Consider the following 18,992-nt stretch of genomic DNA (forward strand, 5'->3'; position numbering starts at 1 on the left):
CCCCTGAGGGACCCCTGAGGCGTTTTTCAGAAGTGAAAGGTCCTAGTTTGTGATCGGTTTTCCAGAAAGGAGGAGAACCATAGTAGATCGGAGTCTGCCACTCTAGCTACGTCAGCTAGGCGAGTCAGCAACAATTTGTGGTCTACTGTATCAAAAGCTGCACTTAGGTCTAACAGTACCAGAAGGCAAGATTCTCCCTCGTCTGCTGCTTCGAGAACGTCATCCCATATTTTGAGAAGTGCTGTTTCTGTCCCGTGACCCGGACGGAAACCAGATTGAAGTGGATCCAGTAGTTTGTGGGTGTCTAGATGCTGTTGTAGCTGTTGCACTACTACTTTCTCCATTACCTTGGAGAGGGTGTTTAGGCCTGTTATGGGTCGACGATGGTTTGGATCTTTGGGGTCGAGGGTGTTTTTTTTTTTAATCGGTTTAATTACGCCTTGTTTCAGCGGGGATGGTACCATGCCTTCCTTAAATGACCGGTTTATGAGGTGCGTGATAGACGGTGCCATAATATCGACACATTCTTTCAACAATTTGGTGGGGATGATACCACTAGGTGCTGTGCTGTCTCGCAGGGCACCAATGATAATTTTGGTAGTGTCGATGGAGATGGACTTTAGTGTGAATTTAGTTGATTGTGGCATATTTGTGTGAATACTGCCTTTTAAAGGGGAGACGGTGGAGGTTCTTTTTTGCTGAATAATTTCATGGATTTTTTCAATATTATAAATGAAATAATCCGATAATTCATTGCAAAACTCTTGCGATTCAAAGTTCGGAGCCTCTAGGCAGACTGGGTTCATGGCCTGAGCGACAAGGTTAAAGAGTTTGCGGGGACGGTTACAGGCTTTTGCGAGGATGTTAGAAAAGTGATCTTTTTTGTTTTAAAGATTTCTTTATGATATTTCTTGGTGATTAGTTTGTAGATTGTGGGGTTTTTCTCTGTCAAGCTTCTTTTCCAGGCTGCTTCCGCTCTTCTGCGTTCTTGTTTTAACAACGCAAGCTCGTCGTTAAACCAGCCGGAGTGGTTTTTCCTGATGAGCGTTCTGCGTTTAGGAGCTACTATGTCTGCTGTCTGTAGTAGAGCTTTGATGATGTAGTTGAGTGTTTCGGCTGCAGTTTGGCGTTGTTCTGCTGTTTTTATTTTGTTCAATACTTAGTTCCAAAAGGAGCTTTTTCTGGGATGTTGTCCATTGTGTCGTTAATGTTTTTTTTTTTTTTTTAAGGGGGCGTTTGAATTGATTTTTAACTTTATTGCATGATGATCTGTCCATGGTAATGGCTGATTTTCCATTATATTGATGTCTAAATCTTGTTTGAAGATAAGATCGAGCGTGTGACCTGAAACATGGGTCCCCAGATGATGTGTTGTTAACACGAAACGTTGGGTCGTCTCCACTGCCGCCTCAAACCAATTTTATCATGCGATTTTAATTCAGGATACATGTGAGTGTACTTGCCTTTTTTTATTAAATTACATAGTTTGTTACTGGATTACACTATGTGGCTATCTTTCTTCTCTTGCCTTCTCTGAATTACCCGGCTCACTGTGGAGCTCTATGGATCAAAGGCTTTCTCGTTCCATTGGCATATGTGAACTGACAGCATCTGATTTCCAACCAATGCCCTGGATGTTTATATGGTCTGATCCTGTGTACTATATTTAGTACTATAAGCCTTATCAGACTTGTAGTGACGTATGTCAGCTCAAGTCTACCAGCTCTGGTAAGCCTCCATTTATCTCTATTGGTGGCGGTGACCATTCACATTTGAATATATACTTTGGGAGTATCATCAAGATCCGCTCCATTTTTTGCACGTGGTGATTTGTTTTTATGGACTTTATTGCACATATTGGACTTTTCTTTCCACATATTTATGAAATTCCATACAGGAAATTCCATATGATTTATTATTATTTTGTATGGGAACAATCATCGTTTCATATATATACATGTTAGTGTGACCGTAGCGCTACACATTTTTGGCTCCAATCCTTCACCGAGAATCACCCTTGAAGATTGATCGCCGGGATCCAGGAATCCTGGATGTACACTCACCTCTCGATAGAGGGGGATTTTTCAGTAAGCAGTAGATGTAATGTTGCAAAAAAAGAGAAAGAGCTTCATGGTGCAGTAAAAAGTTACAAAACGATCTCAAAGAAACAAACAAACAGACACACTCTGTCAATAGCTCGGCTCACGCTTGACTGTCAGGTGTGTGTAGCGTCTGAATCCTTAGCTCCACACGACGTGGCGTTTCTCCGTAAGAGGCATCTACTAGGAAAGGAGATTTTTTTATATTTATTTGGACTTTCTTCCCTCTTGTGTTTTTTTTATATTATTTTTTATATATTTTTTTATTAGTATTTCCCTCCAATAAGCCAATTCATATGGACTCATGTGACCTTTGAGGGCTACTTCTTATGTCAGGTGTTCTTGGTTTTGATTAACCATTTCACTCATAGTAAACACCCATTGTGTATCACAGTTTATCACATTACACTAATTATCACTAGTCGCTTAGTTATGTGACTTTAGGTTGCGCAATATAAATTTTTTCCTTTCACATTATCTTTAGTTCTCTATTCAAACTATTATTTAATTGCAGCACCATTTATTCAATTACATAAATGTTTGATCTTTTACACCTGTGATGTCTGCGCTGGATCTCTGTATTTAGCTGCATTCTACCATTCCTGGGTTAGCATGGTTTACATCTCTTACACCCCAACTAATACCCCCCGGTTGATCCAGAGGAAGGCGAAAAAAACCCAACTGAGCAATGCCAATCAGCTATGGTGGGGGAAAAAATTCCTTCCTGATCCCTCGAGGACGATCGGGTGAACCCTGGATCAACTTTATATGGCGATCGACGTTGTGGGTCCTTACCTGTTAGAGTTGATGACGGGGAGCCTGCTTGTCCCACATTATGCGGCCGATCCTTTAACGGTGTGGTCACGGCCAAAGAGAGGTACTGGGATGTGGATGGGGGGGAGAAAAACCGAGTGCCTGGGGGAGGGTAGGCTTCCTGGAATCTTTGGGGGCTCAGGGGAGAGGGTTTCCTGGTGAAACTTGCCAATGGCTTAGTATGGTGAAGGGGGTGGAGCAAGATGGCCGCCGGACGGAGCAAGGCCCGATCCGCGGGCTTTACTGCTGGGGAAAGGAGGCTGTTCGGCGCGGGGGGCTCTGGGGACAGGGAGGATTAACAGGTGAGGCTCCTGTAGCGGTGTTGGGACTGGGAGCTGGGCTGTTCCGTGGATGTGGCGTTTTTAGGAGGCTCGCGGCGTGCCGCTAGGCCGCAGCCGCGGACTTTCCTGAAGTGGCCACCGCTGGGCTGGATCGTTGTGGCGATCGGGTGGTGATGGGCTTACCTTGAAGAGCGAACCTCGGGTCAATGAGTGTCAGCCTTGGGGTACCTGCGGGCTGGAGGAGGGGGTGAAGGAGCATAGAGAAAAGGGGGCTAGGTTGGTCTCTGCAGGCCGCAGCCACGGTCTGTCCTACCAGCCTGGGTTGACAGATAGTGCATAGGAGGCACCCGTGGCTGCGGTCAGTTGCTGTTTGGAGAGGGGGAGAAGCCCTGGGGGGCTGAAGGACTGGGGGAAGGCAGAAGACTGTGGGATCCGAAGCAGTTTTTTGGTCCTGGACACCGAGATGCTGGATGCTGGGTGCTGGGTGCTGGATGGCGATGAGAATACTGCCTTCCTGGAGCTAAGAGCCACACATCCTACTCCTAGGTACGTGCGCCAATTTGAGCTCCTGGCTGGCAGGGGAGAATTAATGTAGAGTGAACAGAGCTCCTGATACAGAGCTGGCAGCTGTCACACTGACAGTGGACCAAAGTGCCTCCCATTACACATGGAGAGCCATGCTCTCCTTGTGTAATCTTCAGTATTGCACATCAATTTCACAGCTATGCCCCGCACAGTAAAATATACATCTGTGATGCAGAGGCAAACAAGCCTCATCCGCCTCATCTAAGCCCCTACAGCAAGGCACCTAAAGAGGCTGCCTCTTCTTCCTCTGTCTTGGCCCAGCCCCGATTGTAACCCTTTTCTTGGTTTTAATTTTTACTCTTTAGCTCTTGCTAATCTCTCTAGCTTTGGAGTAATAAAACAGAGATTGTTTTGGGGGAGGATTCAAAACAATGCTGCACCTACTGAATGGTCTGTAAACATGATGCTGCTGTGGAAGATAGATGGGAGCATACCTGTGGCTGTAAGGTTCTAACTCAAAAGTTTTCCCGCACAAGCTCTTCTCACAGATATTCCCATGTTGTCTTTTACAGCATAACTGGGAATCAGATTTTTTTTTTTTAAGGGGGTGACTGACCATCTTTTACTAAAAATAGTTTAATGCCGCGTACACATGACCGTTTTTCATGATGAGAAAAATGCAATTTTTTAAATTGGTCATGAAAAACGGTAGTGTGTATGCTTCAGAGCATTTTTCTCAACGAGAAAAATGCTGGTAGAACCTGCTCTATTTTTTCTCGTTGTTTTTCACGTTGTTATTTTTTACGTCGTGTGTACGTTTTAACAAGAGGGAAAATGCGCATGCTCAGAAGCAAGTTATGATACGGGAGCGCTTGTTCTGGTAAAACTAGCGTTTGTAATGGAGATAGCACATTTGTCACGCTGTAACAGACTGAAAAGCACGAAGACTGAAAAGCGCGAATCGTTTCTCACCAAACTTTTACTAACACGCGGTAACACAAAATCAGCAAAAGCAGTCCAAAGGGTGGCATCATTCGAATGGAACTTCCCCTGTAAACTGCCATCGTACGTGTTGTCGTACGTGTTGTACGTCACCGCGCTTTTTCACGAACGTGTGTATGTGAGGCAGGCTTGAGAGGAATCACATTGAGAAAAACATCGCTTTTTTCCATGACATGAATAACGTCGTGTGTACGCGGCATAAGAGTAGGCATACAAAATGATATTAACATATGTAAAATATAAAAAAAAATAACAATCACAAACTCTAGAAATTTTAGTTTTATCTTGAAACAGATGTCACTTTATGAAGTTAACTATACATGCATTTCTATTTTAGTTGATGTGCAACATTTACAGAAGCCATAAAATTGTCTCCATCTCAAATCAGTAATATGATACTGTCACCCTGTAAAGATCAGAGAGGACAAATATGATGTATAAGTGGAAAAGAGATAGATTTTTATTTTGCTGAATGAGATTGCAGACTATGACAACCTAACAGGACATTCACCACTAGCTTGATGACTAGAGAGCAGTAATTGCAACAGTTCATTATTATCTCTGTCAGTCATTCTTCCCAGTAGTGTACATTTTGTATGTGTAACATTGTGCATGGGAAATTAAAAGAAAAGAACTGTCTGTCACTTTATCATATTAAAGAGAGAGAGGGAGGACTGGGAATTAAAGCTATCAGGTCAGAGAGCAGTAGTCAGAAATTACAAGGCCAGATAGCAAAAGTTTGATTCTTCTCTCAACATCACACTAAAGCTGTAAATATACATTTAGATCAATGCCACAGTGAAAATGCCCAGAAATGCCAAAAAAGTGTTCTCATCAAAACAGCAATGACTTTAAAACAATAGGGAAATGATAAGAGTTGCAGAGAGTGCCAGAGGACTTGAAGGCTTTGTGGATTGCTTAGTAAGGAGAAAATTGGAATAATAGTAGAGAAACCACACAGCTAAATTCTGTAGATATATAAATGTGCATAAGGTACTGCAACAAACATGGTGTGGTTGCTTGGGGACCAGCTAGAAGTCAGCTAGAAGTCATTTGTCAGTTATTCTAGAGGTAGTTATTGTGCCCCCACTTGTACATGTCACTATTGTGGCAGTGAACAAACTCTGTAATTGCACTGTTGATTTTTATTTCCACGCGGTGGTCCCCTTAACTGTTAAGTTTCAGTAATAAATAACACTTTTTGAGATGCATTTGAAGGCCCTTCAACATAAATGGTAACTCAGTAATACAAGTATTTAATCATCCCTGCTGAACCAGCCAAATTTTTATTCATCTATGGCCATCTCAATATTTATTTGAGTTAAGAAAGACACTTGGATAAATGGTAAAATAGCTTTAACATTACACAAGTCTAGTGTTGAGCAGAATACGCCATATTCGATTTCGCGATATATCTCGAATATATAGTCGAATATTCGAGATATATTCGCTAAATTCGAATATTCGTGATATTTTATCGAAATGAAATGATTGCGAATTTTCGCTATTGCAAATGCGAAAATAATTGCGAATTTTCAATAACTGCGGTAGGAGCACTCTGATTGGCTCAGAATATTCTTGATATTTTTTCGAAATTTCGCAAAATGCGAATGCGATATTTACTGCGCAATTTCGACAAATGCTGTAGGAGCACTCTGATTGGCTCAGAATATTCGTGATATTTTACAATACAAAATAATTGCGAATATTCGGCAAATGCGGAAGGAGCACTCTGATTGGCTCAGAATATTCTTGATATTTTACAATACAAAATAATTGCGAATATTCGGCAAATGCGGAAGGAGCACTCTGATTGGCTCAGAATATTCTTGATATTTTACAATACAAAATAATTGCGAATATTCGGCAAATGCGGAAGGAGCACTCTGATTGGCTCAGAATATTCTTGATATTTTACAATAGAAAATAAAAAGTGTTTTGCATTGGTGGTGATTCTTTACTCTATCCATCTGTCACAGCCGTTTGTCAATCAAATACCTTGAAGATTGAACACGTTCATGCTGCATGCTTTGGACTTTTTTTCATTTCACATATCAAAGACATTTTTATGAAAGATTATTTTTCTATTATTGGGACTATATTTCTTTATATATTTGTTTCACTGTGTATTTCACAAGTTATTTGCGCTTGCTTATTTTATAATTTGCCCACATGTCTTGTCACTAGACATATTTTTTATTCTTGTAGAGCGACTCCATTTTCTGTCTTGTATTAATTTATGTTGTATAACATTTTTGAGTTGCTGCTGTATTCTCCCCTTTTTTTAAGGTATGCGCAATTTTTTCCTTCTTACAAAAAAAATAATAATATCAAACATACAAATATTCATAACAGAAACATACACAAAGCCCCCCCCTTTTGCATCAGAGACAATCAGAGTTCTCCTACCACAGTTATCGAAAATTCGCAATCATTTTCGCATTCGCATTAGCGAAAATTCGCAATTTCTTTTTTTTTTATATTCGGCAACATAAAAGGATCGCCTCAGCTTAGCTACTCGGCCCAGGGTCTCTAATCATACCAGCAATGCTTTTAGACGTCGATAGGATGTGATCTGTTTTAAAAATAAAATTGAAAAAATGCGAATATTCGGAATTGCGAATATTCACCGCGAAATTCGAAATATATCGCGAATACTCGAATATGCCATATTCGAGCCGAATATTTGCAATACGAATATTCGTGAGCAACACTACACAAGTCTAGTTGAATGTGATTTACTACTACTAGCAATGCATGTGTTGTATATTAGTATATAGTATGTCCGTGTTCATCTGATCTGCAGACAGAAGGAAAAATAGGGTTTTCTTCCGTCTGCAAAATCGGATCTTTGCGGAGGCGGACGAGATCGGGTGTCAGCGGATGTTCATCCGCTGACATCCGCGATCTCATAGGGACCAATGTATGTCCCTTTTTCATCCGCAAACTGATGGATGAAAAAGCGGACATACGGTCCGCACGTGTTACCATAATCATTGAAAATGTGTACTTACTATAAAACAATATATTTTTTGAAAGTAAATGAGTCACTAAGGAACAAACCTGGCTAGGTTCAGTTTTAGCTTAGCACCGAACCCTACTGAAATCTACAGTAGCAGAATCTTGCTAGCATTTTGGGCTTTTTTTTAAGGATCATAGGCAATCTATTGATGAAAAGGAGTATGGGTAGCTGGACACTATTATGAGGGACATGTACCAAATCAAAAACAACATTGCAACATTAAAAAGACACTATTTTCTTTCAATAAAATGCTTGAAGGCTGCCCTAAATTGGTTTTAAACCCAGTAGCGGCTGCAGTGCCCATCAAACACAGCCACTGTGCTATCAAACAGAGCCACTGTGTCCATCAAATGCAGCCACTGTGCCCATAAATCGCAGCCACTGTGTCCATCAAACGCAGCCACTGTGCCATCAAACGCAGCCATTGATCCCATCAAACGCAGCCATTGATCCCATCAAACGCATCCACTGTGCCCATCAAATGCAGCCACTGTGCCCATCAATTGCTGTGGATCTGCTTAAGCAGCGCTCCTTCACTTGAACCACCACAGTATATTGGTGCAACAGAATCAAAATGTAATCACATTTAAAAACCCTACTCCTACATAAACAGCTAAGGTACACTGTTAATATGAAAGTTTGTGAAATGCAATTAAGGAGGAACACTTTAATTTAGGGAATAAGTGTGCTTTTCACACTCTATATATTGTGTTGCTAGAAAATGGTTTCTAAGGCAAAGTAGAATCAATGTTAAAGCGGGGGTTCACCCTATCAACGCAAAAAAAAAATTTTTTTTTCTTTTACCATAAAATCAGGCATTGTAGCGCGAGCTACAGTATGCCTGTCCCGATTTTTTTACCCCCGTACTCACCTTGTAATCGTACATCGAAGATACCGGGGAATGGGCGTGCCTATGGAGACGGAGGATGATTGACGGCCGGCTCTGGCGCGTCACGCTTCTCCGGAAATAGCCGAAATAGGCTTGGCTCTTCACGGCGCCTGCGCATAGCCTGTGCGCAGGCGCCGTGAAGAGCCGAGACCTACTCCGGCTGTCTTCGGGGAGAGTGACGTGCCAGGGCCGGCCGTCAATCATCCTCCCTCTCCATAGGCACGCCCATTCCCCGCGGGAGCCGAAATCTACAATCTACGATTACAAGGTGAGTCCGGGGTTAAAAAAATCGGGACAGGCATACTGTAGCTTGCGCTACAATGCCTGTCTCGATGGTAAAATCAAGTCCGAGAGGGTGAACTACCGCTTTAACTGTTTTTACCAACATTTCTCTCTGCATTTCCAGGACCAATCATTCACATCAAGACTTGCATCTAATATACTGCAATAGTTTCTGAAAGTCATCATGCCTTTTTTCTGTGATTGGCATCATCATGCAACTGTGATCAAACAACATTCTCATGATTTATAGCAGTTAGTACACAGGCAGGTCACATCTGTGGGCTTCCTCTAGTCTATTCTGTGACATTTTGGGAAGTGTATACTCTGATCTGTCAGGCCCTCTACCTTAGAAAGATTTTGGAAATGCAACTTGAGGCAGATCTGTTGCATCATTCGTTTGAGAAATTGGCTGGAAAGAGGTAATAAAAAGCAGTTGCAAAGTTGTTGAGAAATTCTTAAAGAGTATATAAAACCTGACATCAGGGAGAGTGCATTTTTTCCCCAGCATACTTACCAGCTAGCCAGTAAAAAAAAAAAATCCACATAGGATGCCATTTAGGGCATGCTTAGTATGTTCTGAATGAATTATGGGTTGAGAAGTGACAACATGCTTGTAAGATAAGAACAGGTGTCCTGTTGCCTAATTTCAAGCAGCACTGCCATTTTAATAACTACTTGGATAACACTATAGATTCTTATTAAGTTACAAACTTTAAAGGCATTGTATACCTTCAAATGTTTTTATTGTTTTAGCCAAGAATTTGTGTAGCTACATTATCTGTGTTGTTTGTTTTACCTTGTAATGAAGGGCTCACATTGTGGCTGCAGTTTGTAGTGTCATGGTTGATGGGTTTCCCTATGTCCAGAAATGTATTCTTATTCATAAATGTATTAATATTCATATTAATAATAAATAATAATAAATATATAATAAATGTATTCATACATGTATTCATATTCATATATTCACCTAGTTTGTCCCTATTTGCTATAGGGACAGGTAGCTTATTTTCCTTAATCCATAATCCATGTCTTGATTTTAAGGGGAACTCCACCCCAAATTAAACAAACAAATGGCATGGAGTTCCCCCCAAAAATCCACACCAGACCCGTTATCCGAGCACGCAACTTGGCAGGCCATAGGAACCGTACCAGGCAACATGCCCTCAACATTGGGATGATGCCTTGGGGGTCTGTGACCCCTCAAAGCACCATGTCCCCATGTTGATGGGGACAAGGGCCTCATCCCCACACCCCTTGCCCGGTGGTTGTGGGGGTCTGCGGGCGGGGGGCTTATCGGAATCTGGAGGACCCCTTGTGAGTTGGTAATGGGGTACATTGTACCTCTACCATTTCACAAGGAAAGTGTAACAATTGTAAAAAAAAAAAAAAACACAGACACCGTTGGGAAAGTCCTTTGTTAAAAGAAATAAAAAAAAAAGATTCCAGCGGTGGTAATCCACTCTTGGTCTCCGCTCCAACGCTGTCGGTATCCTGTGATGGGTGATCTCCTCTCCAGGGTCCAGCGATTAGAAGATCTCCTCTTCATCCAGGTCCAGGATTCAGCGATGAGATGTCCATCCAGCGCAGCACATCACCTGTCTCCACCGGAGACAGCCCGGGAATGACACGGCTTCAGCATTGACAGCTGTTATGTAGGTGAGGGCAGGGCCACCCGTCACGTGACCCCGTCCCCCTCTGATGCAAGGGAAAGCTCAGGATTTCCCAGTGACGTGACGGGTGACCCCACCCCCCTCTGATGTAACGGCAAACCTTCACTTTTATTGTTTCACTTTAAGCATTATTAAAATCACTGCTCCTGAAAAAACGGTAATTTAAAAAAAAATTGCATTAATACATGTCCCCTGGGGCAGGACCCGGGTCCCCAAACACTTTTTATGACAATAACTTGAATATTAGCCTCTAAAATTAGCACTTTCGATTTCTCCCATAGACATTTACAGGGTGTTCCGTGGCTTTTTGAATTTGCCACGAACACCCCAAATTGTTCGCTGTTCGCCGAACAGGCAAACAGGCAATGTTCGAGTTGAACATGAACATGAGAAGCTCATCTCTACTGAAATGTGACAATACTGTAGGCTGTGCATAAAGGGCAACAAATGACACCACAAAACTACATGATCAATGCACATCTTATGCATGTGAAAAACACAAAGTGTAGGTAGAAGTGTTTATAATGCCTGTAGGAAAAAATGAAAAAATATTGACTCCTATACTGTATAGCATTCCTGCTACAGTTCAAAAGGAACATGCAATATACACTTATAATTCCTGCACTAATTATAAAAACCTTGGCTTGCCACTATGAAAATTCACTTTGATTAATCAATGCCATTTGAGTTTTTGCCATTATTATTGTTATTTACAAGAAAATACTTCTCAATACTTGTTGGCAATTATATGTTGTAGTTTTAGTTTTCTATTGTTTAGTGTCTGCCTATAATTAATATGAGACATACTGACATTAAAGTAAGAGGTTTTTCTAGAGGAAGGTAAATAGATTTGACTAAAATGTATTACGGTCCAGATATATAGCTTGAGCTGTATACAATAGGAGAACAGCATTGATTTATTAGCATGTTCAAGCTCTTAAGGTCAAGTGTACTTTATCTCAAGAATTTCCATTCCATGTTTTCACAGAGGCCATGCTCATTTTCTCTGTATTGTTCCAAAACTTCTATATATAGTGCATGAAGGTCATACTTCTAATTAGACATCACTTGCTATCTTGTACATTGCTATAGAATTTTCATAAAGTTTAACATTTAATGTATATAAAAGAATAGTTTTGTGTAATGGATTCTTCTATTCTACTGCAGAGTAGGGTAGTAGATTGAAAAACATAAATACATGTGACAATTTAGGAAGTACTGATGTAAATTTAAAAAAAATATTAAACCTTCTACATAGGATTACTATTATATTTTGGATGTAACAAAGTATATTTCATACCTTAAAAGTAACTTTCACTAACCTCTTATGTCTTCCAGAACCCAGGGCAGCAGCACAAATGTGAAGCATGCATTTCTTTATCCGTCTCCTTCTACTGTCACAATAAAAGACAGCCCTCTGACTTATGGTGAAAGCAGTGGCATTTGAAGGAGAGAAGGTGTGTTAAGCTCCGTACACACGATCGGAATTTCCAATGGAAAAAGTCAGACGGACTTTTTCCATCGGAAATTCCGAACCATGTGTGTATGCCCCATCAGAGTAATTCCATCCGAAATCCCGATGAATTCCATCGGAGTTTAGATAGAGAACATGTTCTATTTTACTCCGATGGAATTCCGTCGGAATTCCGATGTGAGTTTGGCAGGGCAAAAGCCAGATCGTGTGTATGGGGCATTATTGTCCATCATCTTCTGCAGAGAATTAAAGTAAACCTATAATATGGTCATGCGCAGCTAAACTACAATTTACTATATGCAATAAATTGTAGTTTACTACACTAAAGTGCCTGTTTTGCATTTACCTTACATGCTGTATAGAGTCTCCCTCACACCCATGACAATAATGACCTTCTGAAAGTCAGTATCTGCATATGGCTAGACACATCCTCTATCTGACAGTGTTTGGGCTTAGCTAGTTCACTCAGGTATCAGATATTGCATTGTTGGTAGGCAAAGTTGGATTGTACATATGCACCCTATTTCTGAAGGTTCAGGTATTTCACAGGGCTTCAGTAGTGGAAAGTGGATTGGGGCACACTGAACATAGGAGCAGGTACACTGTGATACCTGGTATACTATGCGACTTACCTTAACGAATACTGTATGACCCTTTTAACAGGTTTTGTTTAACTGTTACATGACTACCTAGATAGCAAACAATTGAGCTGCAGATTTGAACATTATTTGCTAAGCTATTGCTAGACTTGCCAGGCTTCACAAGTTTGCATTGCAAGTCTGCATTGCATGACTCCAGATCAACTTTATTTGCAAACATTCTGCAAATCTGCTGCAAGTTCTGATTCAGTTATACAGTATAGTCATCTCACCACAAGGGTTATCGTGGCTGAATTCGGAAAAGGTTAAATTAGAACTTGTGCTTCAAGTGCTCTGCAAGTGTACAACATGTAAGTGAAAATGTGTTGCAAGTTAACAAGACTTACAATTCAACACTTGCACGTGGGGGCTAAGAATATGCATGCATCATACATACTAGGAGGTGTACAACTGGGGGGATCCATAGTGGAGAAGGATCTGGGGGTTTTAGTTGATCATAAGCTCAATAATGGCATGCAATGCCAAGCTGTGGTTTCCAAAGCGAGCAAAGTCCTTTCTTGTATTAAGAGAGGTATGGACTCCAGAGAGAGATATAATTTTGCCCCTGTACAAATCATTAGTAAGACCTCATCTGGAATATGCAGTCCAATTTTGGGCACCAGTTCTCAAAAAAGATATTGGGGGAACTGGAGAAAGTGCAGAGAAGGGCAACCAAACTGATAAGAGGCATGGAGGAGCTCAGCTATGAGGAAACATTAAAAGAACTACATTTATTCACTCTTGAGAAGAGGAGAATTAGGGGGGATATGTTCCACATGTACAAATATATAAGGGGTCCATATAGTGAACTTGGTGTTGAGTTATTCACTTTATGGTCAACACTGAGGACAAGGGGGCACTCTTTACGTCTAGAGGAAAAGAGATTTCATCTGCAAATACGGAAAGGTTTCTTCACAGTAAGAGCTGTGAAAATGTGGAACATACTCCCTCCAGAGGTGGTTCTGGCCAGCTCAGTAGATTGCTTTAAGAAAGGTCTGGATATTTTCCTAAATGTACAGAATACAACTGAGTACTAAGATTTATAGGTAAAGTTGATCCTGGGTAAATCCGATTGCCTCTGGGGGGATCAGGAAGGAATTTTTTCCCCTGCTGTAGCAAATTGGATCATGCTCTGCTGTTTTTTTTGCCTTCCTCTGGATCAACTGTGGGTATGGAGTTGGGTGTATGGGATTTTACTAGGTTTTTTTATTTTGTTTGTTTATTTATTTATTTATTTTTTTTGTGGTTGGACTGGATGGATTTGTGTCTTTTTTCAACCTGACTAACTATGTAACACTAATTTGTAGCAAGTTATCCTTGCTATCTGGGAATACACTGCAAATGAGAACAGGACCATAGCAAAGAGAAAAGAAATGGTGTGGGCAAGGCAATTTACAGGTATATGCAAAAAAGCCAACGTCATTAGAGGCTCCTATGTGAAGATTTCAAAGGACAACATTTCCTTTATTGAAATAATTTAACCAGCTGTGGACTGGCAGGTCAGGAAAGGCGGAATGAGTGAGCGCCCCCCTCCTGAACTTTACCAGGCTATCAGTCTTCAAAGAATGCAGAGAGTTTTTTTTTATTATTTTTTGGGTGTGGCGGTGTTGTGATTGAGGATGGATTTACATCGGGTGGCACTGTTTTTTTTATTTTTCAATAAATTGTCAAACACTGTCTTTGTGTTTTTTTTTTTATTTTTGTTACTTTTTTTTAACAGGATCTGGGGACCCCTTGTTAAAAGAAGCTTTCAGATTCTAATAAGCCCCTTGCCCGCACACCCCCACAACCATCAGCCAGGGTTGTGGGAAAGAGACCCTTGTCCCCATCAACATGGGGACAAGGTGGTTTGGGGTGGGGGGGTAGAGCCATGTAGAGGGCATATGGCTTGGTATTGTTCAGGATTGTTCAGGAGGGTGGTCTGGTATAGATTTTGGGGGGATACACACCGTTTTTTTTTTTCTAATTTTGGTGTGGGGTTCCCCTTTAAAATCCTTTTTTTTTTACTATCTTCTTACCATCATTTTTTTTTTATGCAGTTGTCAGCAGAGAAGCCCATTGACAGCTTATGACTCATTTTCTGGCTTCCTGGACCCGCTTTTACTGCACCCCGATTGCGCAAATCTCGAAAAAGCTCTAAACTAAGAGGCTCAGAGCCTGATATACCCTTCATCAAAAAATGTAAATGTTAAAGCTGGGGCCTACCTGTGGAAACCTTATGTGTGGCACCTTTACAGTGCCAGAGCACCAGAATAGGGCAGGAAAAGTGGTAGAAACAGACAAGTAGAAACATCAGGAGCTGGTACTGATGACAGTGTAGAAAAGTGGTAAGAGCTAGTAATGGTGACCTGCAAGAAGAGGTGGCAGAAGCTAGTAATGGTTGTAGTGATGGCTGGTGACAGGAGGTGTCAAGAGCTGGTAATAGTGGTGGTCCAGCAGAAGTAATAATGATAGCCATTAGCTGGAGGTGGCAGGATCTGGTAAGATGGCAGTCCAGGTAATGGTGACAGTCCAGCAGAGATGGCAGGAGCTGACAGTGGTGGCAGTATAGCAATGGCGGGAAAAGCTGGCATTTGTGGCAGAGGCAGGCCAGGAGAAGTGGTGGTATCTTGTAATGGCAGTCCAGCAGAGATGGCAGAAGATAGTAATGTGGATAGGTCCACAGCTGTGGAAGGAGCTGGAAATTGTGGCAGCTGCACTTCGGGAGAGGTTGTGGAATTTGGTAATGGAGATGTGCCAGAAAAGTGCTTTGGAGCTGGTATTCACAGCAGGAGAGGGTAATGGCAAAAGTCCAGCAGAGATGGCAGGAGCTGGCAATGGTGGCAGGTCAGCAGCAGTGACAGGAGCTAGTAATTGTGTAAGGTTCAGAATACAACTAGAAAATTAGTCAGTAGCATCAGCTGCCGGGATTTTCTATTCATTGCTTATCCAGGACTACTTCTTTGGTTATTAAAGTAAGCTGGTTGACAATGTCAAGGAACAGGTGAATTTGTCTCTTTCATTACAAAACCTCATGTTGTACTGAAGGCCCTCTGAGCCACTGCCACTCTCTTCCTTATATGGGTAACATGAATACTTGCAAACCCTCCTGCAGAAAGTTACTGATGCTATGCTGTAAAAATGTAGCTGACTCTAGAGGAGATGGAAGAATAGGGTGCATTTGCAGCAGCTGAGAGGGGGGAGATAAGGAAAGATTGGTGAGCAACTCCACAGCCTCCTCCACATGATCTGGCTGTATAGAATCCCCACTGGCAAAAAAAAATGTCAGTCCAGACTTTTATCCTGCAAATACAGAACCTGGTGACCCTCCTACTAGCCTACCTACTATAGCCTCTGCCTCCAACTAGCTGCTAGTGTTGAGCCAAACTGTTCTGGCTTAAGTTCAGTAGGGGTTCTTCAAATTTCAAAGAAATTTGGATTCCAAACCTGAATCCCATTGAAATCAACGAGAGCCAAATCTGTTAAATTAAAAATGCTATTGTCCAAATACGCCATGTGGTAATTTTTAGGCAATGATGCAAAGCTACGTTCTCCACGCATTTGCTTGTCATTGATTGGTAAGAATGCAAGCAGCCACTGTTTCCTTAACAAAGGTGACATCATTACCCAAATATGGCGGTATGATCATATTTAGTCAAAGATGTAACCTTCTCCATTCTCCGCTCGTTTGCTTTTGTGACAGGGATTCCCAGCCATTTCCAGGGACCCAAGAACTGAGTGATCAGCTGTCTATGATCACTCAGTTTTTGGTGTATAGCCCGATGCTGCAGTCACTAAGGTAAATATGTACTGTACATATATATTTTTTTCTTTCTGCATTCAAACACTAAGTTCATCCCTACTAGTGTGCAGAAACTGACTCTCTTTTTAGGCTTCCCAGCCATTATTAATATAGGGGACAGCCTACCTTTGTTACCAGTTATGGCAATAGGAGAATCTAGTGCTTTAGTGCCATAAACTGTATGCAGTGATGGCTGCAAACAAAAGGTTTTGCCTGTATAGCAGATCCCTTCCTTAAGACATAGCTCTCCCTATCTACTTCAAGTCTTCAAAACACACTGACAAAAAGCTGTTAAGAATCATAACATTTATAGGGGCAGCTAAAACACATGAAAGTCCCTGTTAGTGGCCTGTCTACATCACCTAACCACTGAACAAGGTCAAGAAAGGGGATTTTTGACAACTGGATGCTCTACTGAATTGTTGCATTAGTTAGCTGCTTTCCTAAAATGTGTACAACTTGGATTAACCTCAGACTCATGTTTCCCGAATCTCTAACTTACCGGATGGCTCAGTTCACAAATACAATGTGCAGAGCTTTTCTATACCTCTTAAATGTAAACACTATAGAGTTTACATCTGGTAGCATTCCATTTTGACTTACTTACTTCCCCTGTTTCATTTATCAATGAAGAATTGTGAATGTGGGAATCAGATGCAGCGTATGATTTATTGTGATTGGGTATAACAGATTTTGGGATTGCATTTTAAATCCTTTCACCGACCTCTTTTCCTGTACATCTCATCCACATGCTGTGTCTATGCAAACCATAGATTAACTCCTTCGCCTCCTTTATTCTGCGCATCAATAACTCTATTATCCCAATGTATATGACGTGTACATTAACCTCTTCACTTCTTATTCCCCTGTGTATGACCTATATGTGGGCAGGGTCATCTGTGCCCATGCACATGGGGGTACCTCTTGCATGCTCATCAATGCCCGGGGCCGGACAGAGACTGTGACCTTGTGAATAATCTAACATTAAGGCATTTCTGCAACTTAGGGGTGAGATTTCACTTTGTGCAATAATTAAAGTAAAGAGTTCCTCTGAAAAGAGGCTTGTCCCATGTCACTACACACTGTAACCACTGTATTTTGTATGTTTGCATTAGGAGGGATGTGCTGAGCCTGCACCCACACCACTGGTCCAACGTACCTCTGTTACCTCAGTCCCAGTAACAGAATGGAGTACCGTCGAGCACCTAGCACAGACCTCATGCATGCTCTTACTTAAGTCTTTTCTTCTTGTACCTCATGACCAGCTCATAGATATCCGTATTGCAGATTGGGATCCAGTTGCTATTGGATACTGGCTGCTAGTGATGGAGCCAGAACATAGACCCCTACGCTACTGGAGGACCTGTCACCAATACCAAGTACCACGCTTAATAACTGGTTGCTTATAGCTTGTTCCTTCACTTGATTACCTGTAGCAACTACACTTCCTGTCTTGTGAGTTAACCTTTTGTAGTATTGAGGGGCTTCTCCTAATCTTGAGGGGACTACTGGTTAATTATTCTAACAATTAGGGATGAGCTTCAAGTTCGAGTCGAACTCATGTTCGACTTGAACATTGCCCATTCGTCGAACAGTGAACAATTTGGGGTGTTCACGGCAAATTCGAAAAGCTGTGGAACACCCTGTAAAAGTCTATGGGAGAAATTTAAAGTGCTAATTTTAAAGGCTAATATGCAAGTTATTGTCATAAAACGTGTTTGGGGACCCGGGTCCTGCCCCAGGGGACATGTATCAATTTTTCGAGAGCAGTGATTTTAATAATGCTTAAAGTGAAACAATAAAAGTGAAATATTCCTTTAAATTTCGTACCTGGGGGGTGTGTATAGTATGCCTGTAAAGTAGCGTTTGTTTCCAGTACTTAGAACTATCTACAAAGTGTAATTTCTGAAGGAAAAAAAGTAATTTAAAAGTACTCGCGGCTATAATGAATTGTCGGCTCCTGGCAATACAGAGAAAAGTCATTGAAAATCATTGATAAATAAAAAAAAATGTGTGGGAGACCCCCCAAATTCAATTAACAGGCCCTTCAGGTCTGGTATGGATATTAAGGGGAACCATGCGTCAAATTAAAAAAAAATTACGTGGGGTTCCCCCCCAAATATCCATACCAGACCCTTCAGGTCTGGTATGGATTTTAAGGAGAACTCCATGCCAAATAAAAAAAAATCCATACCAGACCCTTTATCCGAGCACGCAACCTGGCATAAAAAGAAGGGGGATGAGAGAGCGCCCCTCTCCTGAACCGTACCAGGCCACATGCCCTCAACATGGGGAGGATGCTTTGGGGGTCTGTGACCCCTCAAAGCACCATGTCCCCATGTTGATGGGGACAAGGGCCTCATCCCCACAACCCTTGCCCGGTGGTTGAGGGAGTCTGCGGGCGGGGGGCTTATCGGAATCTGAAAGACCCCTTTCATTTAAAATGTCTTCATCCAATGCATCTTAGAAAACATAGAAAAATTTCAACATAACATATCAATTCACAATGATAC

At 41.5% G+C, this 18,992-nt stretch overlaps 1 non-coding gene across 1 annotated transcript; it reads right to left on the minus strand.

The window, feature by feature from the left end:
* Positions 1–11,529: 11,529 nt before the first annotated feature.
* LOC120925379 lies at positions 11,530–11,635 on the minus strand. Its single transcript, XR_005746655.1, has one exon. It is a non-coding gene; the product is annotated as a U6 spliceosomal RNA (small nuclear RNA).
* Between the last annotated feature and the right edge of the window lie 7,357 nt (positions 11,636–18,992).

Source organism: Rana temporaria, chromosome 1 (assembly GCF_905171775.1).
Source record: "Rana temporaria chromosome 1, aRanTem1.1, whole genome shotgun sequence".
Classification (NCBI taxonomy): Eukaryota; Metazoa; Chordata; class Amphibia; order Anura; family Ranidae; genus Rana; species Rana temporaria.